Source organism: Aethalodelphis obliquidens, unplaced genomic scaffold (assembly GCF_003676395.1).
Source record: "Aethalodelphis obliquidens isolate GAN/ISIS:26980383/991018 unplaced genomic scaffold, ASM367639v1 scaffold6, whole genome shotgun sequence".
Classification (NCBI taxonomy): domain Eukaryota; kingdom Metazoa; phylum Chordata; class Mammalia; order Artiodactyla; family Delphinidae; genus Aethalodelphis; species Aethalodelphis obliquidens.
This window is the reverse complement of record NW_020837950.1, coordinates 4,539,721-4,556,137: the sequence shown is the minus strand read 5'-3', so window position 1 is coordinate 4,556,137 and position 16,417 is coordinate 4,539,721. Positions and strand designations below refer to the sequence as shown.

The window sequence follows — 16,417 nt, the reverse complement described above, 5'->3', positions numbered from 1 at the left end:
TACCAAGCATGAATTTTTAATGGGAGGGGAGACACTAGTTTGTGATGGATGTTCTACTTACCCCTTGAATATATTCTCACTATAATATTAGCTATATTTACAGTACTGTGGACTTCCTTCTTCTGCTTCAGAGTGAAAAATATTCCCACCACACTGTATTGCTACATTTTCTCCCTTAAAATTAGTTAAAACTTGTTATTACATTTCAAGAAATTAAGAACTAGATACCTAACTTTTAAATTTGTTAAACTATATTTTTTCATAATTTAAATGACAACTATCTCCACCATTAGAAGAATTTTAAATGTTCTGAAGAGAAATCAAAAAATGTTAAGGGCTCCCACTAAGTAAATTCCCATTTGTAACAAAAGTCCAATTAGCTTACTGTTTTCATATAATAATTTCTTTTGATCACAGTATGAAAAACGTTACTCACAAAAGGAGTCCTGTATTCACAAAATAATTTTATCTTTACTGATATAACAAGAAGTCAGCGGTTTCCTTTTTGTGGTAAACAATGGGCCTTGGGAAACACATTCCCTGTTAAATGTCTTTCCCATTTTTTTTAATACACAATTGGTTCAACTTCCTAATAATCACCATTTACCAGAAATGTGAAAGATAAAAATCTATCAAGATACACAATAAGACTAAGCAAGCCAAAAAGAGGAAAACAAAAGAAAATCACAAAGGCTCCCTGAAGAGGGTGGGGTAGAGAAAACTTCCAACCTAACCTCAACCACCTCTTACTAAAAAAAAAAGGAGAACATCAACGTCAAGGTGACAAAAATCTCACATCTTTTTTCTCCATTCCTAAGGGATCATGTCCATTAGCATACAAACATACCATAATGATCACTCACCTTTAAGAGAATAAAAGGGGGGAGCCCTCCTCCCTCCTCCACCGCAAAAGCCCTGTCTTGACTGCCCTGTTTCTCTACTCCCCTTTACAATAAAAGTCCTCCAGACAACTGTCTCTATTCAGTATTTCACTAGCTCCCCTTCTGCATCTCATTCTCTCCTCTCTTCTACCCCCAGGGCCGCTGGCCAGTGTCACTGATGACCTCCACACCTCATGAAATCCAAAGATCAATAATCAGTCCTCATCTTAGTTGACTCCACGGCAGCATTCCTCTCCTGCCTTTTTGAAACACTTTCTTCACTTGGATGGCAAGATGCCACACTCTCCTGGTTTTCTTCCTTTTCCTCAAGAGCTGCTTTTCCTCTGCTTCTTCTCCAACTCAACATGTTGGAGAGCCCAGGGCCAGTCCTTGCTCCTTTTCTCCACTGACATTTACCTCTGGACCTTATCCAGGCTAAAGGCCTTAAATTCGAATCTGGAATTTGTTAGCATATAGATGGTATCTCTAGCCCAGACCTCTCTCTACTGAGCACTAACCTTGCAAATTCAAATACCTGTCTGCACATCTAACGAGATGTCAAACACAACTCTTAATACAGCCCCCTAAATCTCTGCCTACTCCCAGCACTTCACTTCAGTAAATAACACCACAATTCTTCTAGATGCTCAGGCCAGAAATCTGGCAGTCACTTTTATTCCTTTCTTTACCTCACACCCTCGTATCTAATCCATCAGCAAGTCTGTCAACCCTGCTTTCAAAATACTGTATACCTTAAATCTGGCCACTTCTCTCCCATCCACTGCTTACCACCTAGTCAGAGCCGTCATCATCTGTGGCCCAAACAATTCATGTCGCCTCTTAGCTGCTGCTGCTGCATCTACTCACCCCTTAATTCTACACAGTCACCAGAGTGATCTTTTTAGAATATAAATTTATTCACTTGCGCCCAAAAATCCTCCACTGGTTTCCCATCAAATGCAGAAAAATATCCCATGGTCTCCCTAACATTTCCTTTCCTCTATTCTAGCTACACCAGCTTTCCTGCTACTCTTCAAGTTGAAGAAGCTTATTCCCACATCAGGGCCTATGCACTTGCTAACTCCTCTGCCTGGAAAGGTCTTTCCCTTGAGTATGACTTGCCCCCTCCCTTCCTTCCTTTGCTCCCAGATGACTGCAAATGCTCCCACGAAGAGGCCTTCCCCACCATGCTAATCTGAAATAACCAAAACCTATCACACTCTAGACAAACTTAGTTTTTCATCACAGAGTTTATCATCCAATATTTGTTTAATCTTTGCCTACATGACTAAAAACAAGCTCCAGAAGGGCAGAGACTGTCTTGTTTACATTTATAATCCCTAGCACCATCTCCTAGCTCACAGGTACACAATAAGCATTTGTTGATTAAATAAATGATGTCAAAGGTAATACATGATATGCACTGTAAAAAAATAAACCAATATATAGACTTTCAAACATTTTATTAAACAAAATGAATATTAACTGCTTCATAAGGTTCCATTTTACAGCCTTTAGAGGAGATAAGAGTAGCACAGAATGACAGAGGAAGAGGTAAACAACTTGTCTTCAGTACATAAATCCAGTATATTTGCATACTCTACCTTACATACATTTTGAGATGTAACCTAATGTTTCCAGAAAATAACAGGTTTTAAACTGTTTCTTTTCTTCTTGTTAAAGACCTGAATCAACCTGCATCAAAACAATTAGCTTAAAAGGAGGAATAATACTTACAGGATAACCTAGGAATACATATTTAACAAGGTCAGCTGCCTGTTCAAATAGCCCCTGAGATAATCAACACAAAAGGGAAAACTCTAGCAACATTAGAAATTAAAAAGGGGTATCACCCCACCCCTGAAATTCTAAGCTCCCACAAAGGTATTCTAAGGTAAGAACAATGGGAAAGGAGAAGTAATCTACCCTGACATCAGCCATTATTGCTGTGCTCGAGAGCGGGCTTACAAGTCTACTCCACCGAGGCGCACCCCAGAAGATAATGCTCAATCCCCCCCTCCATCAAATTCACTGGGCTAAATACTAACTGCAATTTTCAACAGACTCTGACTATCCTTTAAGAGCAGGATAAGACAGAATAAAATCTCATGCCAGGCTGTGACGGAGCCTGTACTATTTATCAACACAGAATAGCATGTATACAAAAAAAAAAAATCACCAGTGTTAAAAGAACTGGAAATACAAGATTCATCAAAATGTTCTGAATTCCAAGGATAATGATCTTGGCAGAATTCTAAACAAAGGTGTGAGACGTGAAACCATTTCCTTTTCTAAGATATTCACTCTCTTGGGGGGATACAGTGGTAGTCAGGCTTACCAAAGGAATGTCTACAACCAGGCTTAGGGACTTGAGGAGACTCCTCTCAAAAAACAACAAATCAACCAGTAAAAAATGATAATAATAATAAAGATATAGAGGATATTAACAATATTACTCACTTTCCCTCTCCTTCTAGGCTTTCCTTCTCTCTCCTGAAGTCAGGCATGGTCATGTGATTTGTGTTGGCCAATGAAATGTGAGTAGAATTGATATATAAACTTCCAATGGAAGCATTTAACTGTTGGCACTGGGCTCTGTACCTCTTTCCCACTGTCTCTGTAATTATGGAGGCAGGTGTTGATATGGAAGTGCATTGCCAAACCTGTAGGCAGAACACAACTTGCCTAAAAGGCATGAACTTGACATGAATAAGAAATAAATTTTTGCATTTTAAGCACTAACAATTTGAGGATTGTTTTCACTGCAGCATAAACTAACTTGATTATTTTAAAATTCCAATAAAATTAATTAAAATTCGGCAAATCCAGAAAATCAGACAAGGGGAAAGATGTTTCAGAGATAGAAAAACATACAAACATGACAGCATAATGAGAAATGGTTTATAACCATAGAAACAGAAGATTTTAATGGAATATTCCCTCAAAAACCAATAATTTCACCTTAATTTAAAAAATTTTAAGAATAGTAGGCTAGCTCTGGAAGGATGCACAAGAAGCTGGTAATACTGGTTGCCTCCAGGAAAGGAAACTGTATGGTAATAGAAAAAGTGAGGAGAGACTTCCGGTTTTCATTCCTGCACGAAAAGACACTTAGAAGTCACCACTCCGTCTTAAAAAAGTAAAACGATAAACATATTGAAAAAGCAACAGCTCTTTTAAGATTCATAAGAGGAGTGAGGTCATAGGGCATACCCCTACTCCCAAAACTGGAGACAGGCAGGTGCAGAGAATCACAACTTACGGGAACAGAAACCCATGAGCAGAAGCTTCCATGGGAACCAGTGCCAGGGTAAGAAAACCTGAACTTTAACTGACAAACTGCTAGAGGCTCAGTATGGACAACTCAGAGTTAAAAACTCCAAGAGGGGGCTTCCCTGGTGGCGTAGTGGTTGAGAGTCCGCCTGCCGATGCAGGGGACACGGGTTCGTGCCCCGGTCCGGGAAGATCCCACATGCCGCGGAGTGGCTGGGCCCGTGAGCCATGGCCGCTGAGCCTGCGTGTCCCGAGCCTGTGCTCCGCAACGGGAGAGGCCACAAGAGTGAGAGGCCCGCGTACCACCAAAAAAAAAAAAACTCCAAGGGGACCAATAATAGGGGGAAGCCCATACTTGTGAGTTTTATCTCCAATAGCTCCACCTGGTTCTCATAATGAATATCAAAGAAAAATCCCCTCAAGTTTCTGGCAGGGGGAGGGGAAAAATATTTTGAAATACTCCAAAGCATTCTGTTCTTCTTAACAAAGTCTGCCCGCAGGAGAAATTAAGAAACTCTTTAACCAGAGCCTAACTGAGCTAGGAGAAGGGAAATACCCAACCCCAGCTCCCTCTGGCCACCCTGTACCACCTAAGGTAGGGAAGAAAACTGAGAAGCACTTGTGAAATCCACAGTCTGGAGGCATAGGCTGACCCCCCAACACACACCTTACCACCACATTACTGAGAGCCTACTTAAATCAGTCTCTTACACTTGATACTGTAAGTCCATGTCCAACTACCAAGAAAATATTACAAGGCATGCTAAAGGAAAAAACAAAACAAAAACAGTTTGAAGAGACAGGGCAAGCATCATAACCAAACTCAGATATGGCAGGATGTTGGAGTTACCAGTCTGGGAATTCAAAACAACCATGATTAATATGGTATCTAATGGATAAAGTAGAAAGAAAGCATGCAAGAAAAGATGGGCAATGTAAGCAGAGAGAAGGAAATTCTAAGAGTCAAAAAGAAACAGCAGTGATCCAAAACACTGTAACTGAAATAAAGAGAGACATTGATGGGCTAAAGAAAGAATATCTGAGCTTGAGGCTATATCAATAGAAACCTGAAAAGAAAGAGAACACTGAAGAGCAAAAAAGAAAAAAGACTGAAAAAAAAAATAGAATATCCAAGAACTGTGGGACAACAACAAAAGATCTAACATACATGTAATAAGAATAGGAGAAGAAAGAAAGAAACAGAATAATTGAAACAATAATGACTGAGAATTTCCCCAAACTAATATCAGATACCAAAACCACACATCCAGGAAGGTCGGAAAATAACAAGCAGGATAAATACCAAACAAACAAACAAAAACACATACCCAGGATATCCTGTTCAAAATCAAAGATAAATTAAAAAATCCTGGAAGAGGCCAGAGGAGAAAAAAAACTAAATCTTACCTGTAGAGGAACAAAGATAAGAATTACACCCACCTCATGCAAACAAGAAGAGAGAGGAGTGAAATACTTCAAATGTTGATAAAAACAAACAAACAAACCGAGAATTCTGTACCCTGCAAAGTTATCCTTCCAAAGTGAAAGAGAATAAAGACTTTCTCAAACAAAAGTTCAGAGAGTTTGTTGCCAATAGACCTGCCTTGCAAAATATGTTTAAAAAAGTTCTTTAGAGAGAAGGAAAATGATATAGGTCAGAAAATCAGATCTACATAAAGAAAGGAAGAGCATCGAAGAAAGAATAAGAATGTAAAATACAAACTTCTACAATTTTTAGTCTTAATTGATCTAATAGACAACAATTTGTTCAAAATAATAATAGCAACAATGAATTCAATTATGTATGCCTATAAGTGAAATGAAGGACAGCACTAATAGAAGGGAAGGGAGGGAAGAATTAGAATTATTTTACTATAAGGTACTCACTCTACTCATGAAACAGTATAGTATTATTTGAAAGTGGACTTGAATTAGTTGTAAATATATATTGGAAACTACAGGACAATGACTAAAAACAGTTTAAAAAGTAGTATAATTGATATGCTAACAAAGGAGACAAAACAAAATTAGATGAAATACTCAAAACCATAAAAGGCAGAAAAAGACTAGAAGGAAATAAAAAAGAAAAGAAAAGAAACAAAGAACAAGGGCAACAAACAAAACAAATATGATAGAAATTAATCCAATTGTATCAATAATCACTTTGAACATCACTGGTCTAAATAAATCAATTAAAAGACAGAGATTGTCAAAGTGGATCAAAAACCAAGACCCACCAGAAACCCACTTTAAATAAACAGACACAAAGATTAAAAGTAAATGGATGGAAAAAGATATACCATGCTAACACTAATAAAAGGAAAGACAGAGTAGCCATTCTCATTTCATACAGAGCAGACTTAAAAGGAAAGAAATTTATGAGGGATAAAGAGGGGCATTAGAGGGCTTCCCTGGTGGCGCAGTGGTTGAGAGTCCGCCTGCCAATGCAGGGGACACAGGTTCGTGCCCCGGTCCGGGAAGATCCCACGCCGTAGAGCGGCTGGGCCTGTGAGCCATGGCCGCTGAGCCTGGGCATCCGGAGCCTGTGCTCCGCAACGGGAGAGGCCACAACAGCGAGAGGCCCGTGTACCGAAAAAAAAAAAAGGGGGGGGGGCATTAGAGAATGATAAAGAGGTCAGTTCTCCTAGAAGACATAACAATCCTCAACATGTATCTACCAAACAAGAGAACAAAGTACGTGAAGCAAAAACTGATAGAAATAAATACAAGGAGAAATAGATGAATCCACTATTATAGTTGGGGACTTCAACACCCCTCTGTAAGAAATGGACTGGTATAGCAGTCAGAAAACCAATAACGACGTAGTTGAACTCAACAACACCATCAACCAACTGGTTATAATTGACCCCTATAGACTACTTCAGCAACATCAGAATACACATTCTTTTCAAGCTCACACAGAACATTCACCAAACAAATTTAAAGGAACAGAAATCACACAGCATCTACTCTCAGACCACAATGAAATTAAGCTCAAAATCAATGACAGAAAGATAGAAAAATCTCGAAACACATGGATTAAACAACACTTCTAAATAACACAGGGGTCAAAGAAGAAATCTCAAGAAAAAATTTTTGAATATTCTGACTGAATGAAAATGAAAACAAAATTTGTGGGATACAGCAAAAAAAAATAAAAATCCTTAGAGGGGAATTTATAGCACTGAATGCATATATTAGAAAAGGAGATCTGAAAATCAATAAACTAAGCCTCCATTTTTAAAAACTAGAAAGAGCAACTAAATGCAAAGTAAAGAGAAGAAAAGCAATAATAATAATTAGGGCAGAAATCAATGAAACGAAAAACATGAAATTAATAGAGAAAAATCAATGAAACCGAAAGTTGGTTCTTTGAAAAAAAATCAGTAAAATCCATAAACGTCTAGCCAGGCTAACTAAGGAAAAAAATGAAAAGACAAATTACTAATATCAGATATAAAAAACAGACATCACTACACATCCCATGAATATTTAAAAGAATGAAGAAATACTATGAACAACTCTATGTCCACCAATTTGATAACCTAGATGAAATGGACCAATTCTTTGAAAGACACGCAAAGAAAACTTCAAAAACTCACACAAGAAGAAACAGGCAATCTAACTAGGCCTGTATCTATTAAAGAAATTGAATCAGTAACTAATAACATTCCAAAATAGAAAGCACCAGGCCCTTTACAAAAATTAACTTAAAAGGTATCATAAACCTAAATTTAAAATGTAAAACTATAAAACTCTTAATAGATAACATTAGTACAAACACAGATGACCTTGAGTATGGCAATGATGTTTTAGATATAACACCATAAGCACAATCCATGACAGAACTAATAAGGATATTGATAAGCTGGACTTCATTCAAATTAAAAACTTCTGCTCTGCAAAAGACAGTATCAAGAGAATAAGAAGACAAGCTACAGACTGGGAGAAAATATTGATATTTGCAAAACACACGTCTAATAAAGGGTTGTTTAAAAAAAAAAACATACAAAGAACTCTTAAAACTCAACAAAAAGAAAAGAACCGGATTTAAAAATGGACCAACTCCCAGGTTTCCCTGGTGGCACAGTGGTTAAGAATCCTCCTGCCAATGCAGGGGACACAGGTCCTAGCCCTGGCCCAGGAAGATCCCACATGCCGTAGAGCAACTAAGCCCGTGCGCCACAACTACTGAGCCTGCGCTCTAGAGCCCACAAGCTACAACTACTGAAGCCCACGTGCCTAGAGCCTGTTTTCCACAACAAGAGAAGTCACTGCAATGAGAAGCCCGCGCACCACAACGAAGAGTAGCCCCCGCTCACTGCAACTAAAGAAAAGCCCGCATGCAGCAATGAAGACCCAACTCAGCCAAAAATAAATAAAATAAATTTTAAAAATTAAAAAATAAATAAAATAAAAATAAAAATTATCCAACTCCCAACAGTGCACCCTAAGGGGACTCAGGATGGGAAAGAACAGGATACTGGCCCTAGACAGCTAAGGTGCATATCAAAGGAATGATTTCAATGAGCCCAGACTCTAGCATCTTCCCATACAGAGAAAAGTGCTAAGTCACAGGTATAGAAAGCAAACTTATGGTTACCAGGGGGGAAAGTGGGGGTGTGTCGGGTGGGGGATAGATTGGGAGATTGGGATTGACATCTACACACTACCACATATAAAATAGATAACTAATAAGGACCCACTGCATAGCACAGGGAACTCTTCTCAATACTCTGTAATGACCTATATGGAAAAAGAATCTAAAAAAGAGTGGATATATGTATATGTATAACTGACATACTTTGCTGTACAGCAGAAACTAATGCAACATTGTAAATCAACTATACTCTAATAAAAATTTAAAAAAATTTTTTAAAAAATGGGCCAAAGACCTTAACAGACATCTCACCAGAAAAGATATTCAGATAGCAAATAAGCATAGAAAAGATGTTCCACAGCATATATCATCAGGGAAATGCAAATTTAAACAACAGTGAGATACCACTGCACACCTATTAGAATGGCCAATTCCAGAACAATGACGATACCAACTGCTGGAGAGGATGTAGAGGAACAAGAACTCTGATACACTGCTGGTAAAAATGCAAAGCGACACAGTCACTTTGGAAAACAGTTGGCAGTTTCTTACAAAACTAAACATACTTTTTACCTTACGACTCAGCAGCTGGTGCTTTTTGGTATTCACCCAAGTTGAAACCATGTCCATGCAAAAACCTGCACATGGATGTTTACAGCAGCTTTATTCATAATTGCCAACCAAGATGTCCTCCAGTAGGTGAATGGATAAACTGTGGTACATCCAAACAGTGGAATATTATTCAGCACTAAAAAGAAATGAACTATCAAGCCATGAGAGGACATGAAGATATGTTAAATGCATAATGCTAAAGTGAAGGAAGCCAATCTGAAAAAGCTACATATTGTACATACTGACATTCTGGAAAAGACAAACTATGGTGACAGTAAAAAAAAAAAAAAAAAATCAGTGGTTGCCAGGGAGGGGTGGGAGGATGATTAGGCAGAGCACAGAGGATTTTTAGGGCAGGGAAAATACTCTGTGTGATACTATAATGGTGGATATATGTCATTACACATGTGTCCAAACCCTACAATGTACAATACCAAAAGTGAGCCATAATGTAAACTATGGACTTTAGGTGATTATGATGTGTCAGTATAGACTCATCAGTGGTAACAAATACACCACCTTGATGGGGGATGTTGTTAACATGAGAAGCTATGCATGAATGGGAGAAGGGCTCTATGGGAAATCTCTGTACTTTCCTCTCAATTTGGCTGTGAACCTAAAACTGCTCTCTGAAAAAAAGTCTTTATAAAAAATAAAGTCTACAGGGACTTCCCTGGTGGTGCAGTGGTTAAGAATCCGCCTGCCGATACAGGGGACACGGGTTCAAGCCCTGGTCCGGGAAGATCCCACGTGCAGTGGAGCAACTAAGCCCATGCGCCACAACTACTGAGCCTGCGCTCTAGAGCCCACGAGCCACAACTACTGAAGCCCGCGAACCTAAAGCCTGTGCTCCACAATAAGAGAAGCCACCGCAATGAGAAGCCCGCGCACCGCAACGAAGAGTAGCCCCCACTCGCCACAACTAGAAAAAGCCTGTGCGCAGCAACAAAGACCCAATGCAGCCATAAATAAATAAATTTATAAAAAGTAAAAAATAAAGTCTACTAAAAAGGCTTTTTTTTTAAATAAAAAAAAGAAAACCTTGTCTTATGTGATCTGACTCTAATTCCATTTATTTCTACAAATCTTAAAAATTATGTTTTCTGCTTTGGTTGACATTAAAACAAAAATAGTTTGAAAATTTTAAAATGACGTATGTATTGCTATATCAAAGACAATGCCACAATTTTGACTTATTATAAACCAGTCTTCCCATTAAAATTAACTTTTGAAAATAAAAAGCTCAATTTTTAAGCAAATATTTGGATTTTATTCTTGGGTGTGGCATATAATTTTACACAAAAACAAAAACTCGACTTTATGGAAATCTTTGCAGAGACTGGTTTTATATGGCCTGTGATGGAAATCAATTTACAATACAATAAGTTGTATAAAATTTTTGAGGCGTGTGTTTATAGGCATTTTTCATGTAAGAGGTCCATAGCTTTCATTAGATTCTTAAAGGGGGCCATCATTCAGACAAGATTGAGAATGGCAAGTTTTTAGGTATCAGTTAAACCAAGACATTCACCCACTAATTAACACTGAGGCTCCTACTATAATTAATCATGAAACCCTCTCTGACCTCCATCCTGTATCTGTTCCCCCTTCCAAGAACATAAAAGGAAAATAATTTATTGTCACCCAAGTATTTAGGGAAGTACTAGGGAACACCGTAAGAGTTCATTAGTATATGAAAGAGGACGATCGGAAGTCAATTAAATCACCCCAATAATCATTTTTTTAAAGGATACATTCACATATGGTTAATGGGATCCTGCAAAATAATTGGGCTACACGCATCAAGACATTAAAATGGCCATAACCTCTACGTTAATAAAGGGGAATTTGCCAAAAAGATATAATCTAAAATCAGGCTTAAAAAAATATATGCAGAAAGATGCTTAACTGCATACAGTTAAGAACACAGGCTCCAGAGCCAGCTTGCAAGGACTCACTTATGAGCTAAGCAGCATGAACAAGTCTCTTAACCTCTGTTTCCACGCTTATTTTTAAAAGGGATAATAAAAGTACCTATTTCAAGAGGGTTTCATGAAGAGTAAATGAATATATGTCAAATGCTCAGCGTACAATAAGCCCTCTGTAATTGTGTGCGCACTTAAACCTACTAAGCTTCAACCATGTGTCAGGCACCGGCCTAGGCAGTTGAGATACATCAATGAACAAAAGAGAAGAATCCTGCCCTTCTTAGAGCTTACATGCTAACAAGGGAAGACAATAGACAACAGAAATAATAAGTAAATTATGAGGCATAAAAAGATGAGAGAAGCTATGGGGGGAAGAAAGGAAAAAGAAAAAGTAGAGAAGAATCACAGACTGGCAAGTGCCAGAGGTGGCAGGCGTTGCAATTTTTAAATAGTCAGAGTACATCTCATTAAAAAGGTGACATTTAAACAAAGATCTGAAAACTCAGCCAGGTAGCTATCAGGAGTAAGCACATTCCAGCCACAGGAAGAGCAATCACAAAGGCCCTAAGGCGGGAACATGGCTGGTACATTAGAGCAAGAACAAGGATGATTAGAGCAGATGAGTAAGGGAAAGAGTAATAGGAAAAAAGGATTAGAGAGGTAACGAGGGACCAACTCAGGTAAGGCCTGTAGTGCTCTGGGGAGCCACTGCACGGTTTGCAGAAGAGTAACGTGACTGTCATACATTTAGAAGGATTGTTCTGGCTACTGTGCTGAGAACAGAGTACAGTGGAGAAGCACTGATGCCACTACGAGGCTATTTGTGACTGAAGTGTTAGCAAAACCCTTGTCTTTGAGCCTGAGAAATTGCTCTTGGATTCTGTTCATCTTCTAGCTCTGTTCCCCTGGAAACCATACAGGCAGAATGTCAGCTGTGTTACCAGGCAACGTTGCTTATGGTAAAAATGACTATTGGTAAGTTGCTTCAGACCGAGAGAAACAATAAATACCTGGTGAGTGGCTGTAACTGTGGGCTTCCCTTACTATGGTGACTCCTATAATTCGGCACATACCTTGTAGGGATCCTGGAAGCTATGCTCATGGGTAGTTACACAAGATAATGGCTCTTGTGGAACATGGGGCTCCTAAGCAAAGTTAGTTACATATCCATCATGTGAGCCTCATCACTCTTACTTAAGCTTCACTTGGAAGAGGGGAGAGGCACAGAGAATGGTTCCGGCTGTTCTCTTTGTAGACAGCTACAAGGACTCCTACCAAAGAGAGTATCTGATTCTTCTCTGCTGGTAGTCTGTGTTTCCTGTCCCATATCCTCTTAAGCAAATCTGATGTCAAATGTGACCTATGGCAATCCAAACATCTGTCTTGTTGAACCCTAAGAAAATTCCCTGGGTAGCCACTGCTCTGTTGTGGTTAATCCAGGCAAGAAATGTCAGTGACTTGGACCAGGATGGTAGTGGTGTCAATAGGAAACAGTAGTAAGATTACAAATATAATTTGAAGGGGGAGCTTTTAGGATCTTCTAATGAATAGGATGTGGGATGTCCATATTCTATGTGCATACAATAAAGTTAGGGATAACGGCAAGATTTTTTGGCCTGAGAAACTGGAAAGATGAAGCAAAAAAACTGGGGTTGGGGAGCACTGGAGATCAGGAATTCAATTTTAAACAATTTTTGAGTTGAGGGTCATTCATCATCTTGCTTTCTTCTCAATGACCCAAAATGGCTGCAGCAGCTCCATGTATCATAAGCCCACGTGACCACATCCAAAAGAAGGGATGTGCCTTCATAAATTGAAGGAAACCAGACTCCCAGAGGACTTCCTTTATACGTCACCATGCCTGAACCAATCACTGGCAAGGAGGATGAAACTAACACTATTGACTTTAGGCTGCTTTACAAACTGCCCCCTTTGGGTTGGGGAGGAGCCCGTGAAGCAGGTGAACCCTAAATACCTGAACAAAACTAGTCTTAAGAAAGAGAAGAATAACTAACAGGTGCAGTGTCTGTCAAAGGTATTGTCAAGGGCTTTGAATGAACCATCCACACTGATGTTAACATCATCCAGAATAAAAGAAGGTCAGTAATAAAGTACAGGTATAAAATAAAACAGGAAGCCAGGTAATGAATAATGAATGAATAAAAAACAAGTGACCTACCCTCTGTTCCATGAAAGAGACACCTGGACAAATCCTGTGACATTTCATAGGCAAAAATTATTCTAAATGATTTGAGGAAAAAAACAATTAAGAATCTGACTAAAATCAAACTCTCAATTGTAGAAGACAGAGCAATGTCTCGAAAACTTCCAGAATTAAGTAATTTTGACCTAGATTTTTACATCCAAATTATCAATCAAGCGAGAAGGCAGAATAAAGACAGTTTCAGACATGTAAGAACATTACTTGAAGGCATTCTTTAGCAAGCAAGAATGAAAACCAGTAAAGTGGATGTGAGAACACAGGAAACAGCGGAAATGATCCAAGAGTGAAATGCAAAAGAAATCCCAGAATGGCAGGTGTACAGCAGGACTAAACTATAATTCATCCTGTTAATACAGAAAATTAGTGAACTCCATGAAAGGAAGAAAGGAATGGATTCTGTTCCAAAAACAGAATAACTAAGAAGCTGGTTTCACGATAGGAATGCATGTGTTTCTTAACAGGAAAAAAAAAAAAAAAAAAGATATGCAACAGAAAGCTCCAGCAGAATGCTGTCTACCTACAGCTTTTCCTTCCTTATTCCTTGCTAAAGGAATCCAATCTTTTTTTCTTTTCTTCTTTCTTCTTTTTTCTAAGGTAACAGGGGAGAAGCACAGGATTAGGGAAGGCAGACTCTTGCCCAGACCCATGGGATAAATCACTACAGGTCTAAACAAGCCCTGGAAATCCCATTCTCCTTTGCCAGCAGCTGGCCTGAGCAACAGAGGTGAACGAGCAACTCAGTTTAAGCCAATGAGACTTACAGGAAAGTCATCTGGGGAGCTTCTTGAAAGACTTTCCTCCAAGATAAGAAGAGAGATCTGATGGTGGGAAAGAAGATTTGCCATAAAGAGCATTACTGGGCAACTGGTGAATTTGAACATGGACTGTATATTAGATAATAGTACTGTGTTGTGGTAGACATGGAAATCTACCACTCACATTCAAAAGACTCACTACCAGGAGTGAGGAGTGTGGTTAAGCTGTTAGTTTCATCAGAGTTAGCTTCAGCCTTCAAGAGAGGGTCTCGATAGTCTCTGGACAGCTCCCAGCCCATAAATGAAAAACGCAAGTCACAGGCCAAGCAATTTCTACCCAACATGGAACTCCCCTAATGGACAGTCTTAACTCCAGAGGCACTCCTTGTGCTGGCACACGGGGTGTCATCACAATCTGACAGCTCCACCTGCCCAATCCTGCTTCCTTCTTTCACTTTTGTAAATACAATCCTAATTCTGGCTCAGCATCTGCTCCCCAGAGATCTCAACCTGTGACAATTACATTTCCTGAATTTAATCATTGTTCCATGATCACACCTTTCCTTATGTGATATGTGATGAAGTATTTAAGGGTAAAGAATCATGATCTCTGCAACTTTCTCTCAAAAGATTCACCAAAATAAGGATAACTGGATCTAGATTTATAGAAGCAAAAGATAAAGGAAAAGGCAAATATAGCAAAATGTTTGTAACTGATGAATCCAGGTGAAAGTTCATATTACTATTCTCACAACTTTATGTTTTAAAATTTTTCAAAAATATATTTTAAAAGGGGGAAGATCCAAAAAAAAAAAAAAAAGAAGAAGCACTCATCCTATCCCCTTCCTCCTGCCTTTTAGTAAGTGAAAAAAAGATGCTTGGAGTTACAGCAGCCACTGGCAATAAGAGAAAGGTCAGAACCACCAGATATGTCACCTGTGGGTGGATATTCTGTAAAATGCTGCCAAAAACAACCAAAATGATATATCAGGAAAAACAAAAAAGCTATTCAAGGAAGTAATGGTTCAAGTGTGAAAACATATACATATGACATGATTTTGAGCAATTGACAGATTATAGGGAAAGAGAATCCATTCGTCTTTGATACTAGGAACATCATCCTTCTATTGGCATGGGATCATGACACTGGTGTGGAGAGAAGGAAATGTAACCATAAACTCACTACTCCATTCTGCAATTAGTATTTGCATGGTAATTAAAAGATGTATGACCGATACAAAAACAAAGCACCAAAGATTTCATTAAGGTTACAGAACAGAATGTAAATGTTTACAACCTTGTAAGGATAAAAGGTACAGCTGATAGAAGTTGAGAGAATAGGGGAGGGCAAAAGGCAAAAGGAAAAGCAGTGAAAGAGTAGGATTTCAATTTTTAATTCCCATAAGACTAGAAATCGCTAAACATATTCCACTTGACTCATTTTTTAAGTTTTTATTGATAATTCACTTAGCATAAAATTCAGTTTACTCATCATTTTTAATTAGGATATTTGCCTTTTTATTATTGAGTTGTTAAGAGTTCTTTATACATCCTAGATACAAGACTTGCAAATATTTTCTCCCATTTCGTGGGTTGTCTTTTCACTTTCTTGATGGTATCCTTTGAGGCACAAATGTTTTTAATTTTGATGAAGCCCAATTTACCTATCTTTTGTTGCTTGTGCTTTTAGTGTCATATCCAAGAAGGCTTTGCCTAACCCAGGTCACTAAGATTTATTCATATTTTCTTTGAAGAATGTTATAATTTTAGCTGTTATTTAGATCTGTGATCCACTTTTAGTTAATTTTTGTGCATGGTGTGAGGAAAGGGTTCAAATTCATTTTGCACGGGGATCTCCAGATGCCTCAACACTGCTGAAAAAGCTGTTCTTTCCCTATTGAATTATCTTGGTACCTTTGTCAAATTTTTTAAAAAATTCATTGATTGGGCTTCCCTAGTGGCGCAGTGGTTGGGAGTCCGCCTGCCGATGCAGGGGACGCGGGTTCGTGCCCCGGTCGGGAGGATCCTGCGTGCCGCGGAGCGGCTGGGCCCGTGAGCCGAGCCTGCGCGTCCGGAGCCTTGTGCTCCGCAGCGGGGGAGGCCACAGTAGTGAGAGGCCCGCGTACCGCCAAAAAAAAAAAAAA

The 16,417-nt window shown here is 38.8% G+C and overlaps 1 protein-coding gene across 9 annotated transcripts in view; it reads right to left on the bottom strand.

The window, feature by feature from the left end:
- The window catches only part of FRYL (FRY like transcription coactivator), a 244,633-nt gene that overhangs the window by 213,395 nt on the left and 14,821 nt on the right, over positions 1-16,417 (bottom strand). Inside the window, exon 2 of one of the 9 annotated variants that reach the window (XM_027103006.1) lies at positions 3,342-3,544. The exons of the other annotated variants lie outside the window; for them this stretch is intronic. The gene's annotated coding sequence lies outside the window, so the exon portion shown is untranslated. The remainder of the gene's footprint in view (positions 1-3,341; positions 3,545-16,417) is intronic. 9 annotated transcript variants of the gene reach the window in all.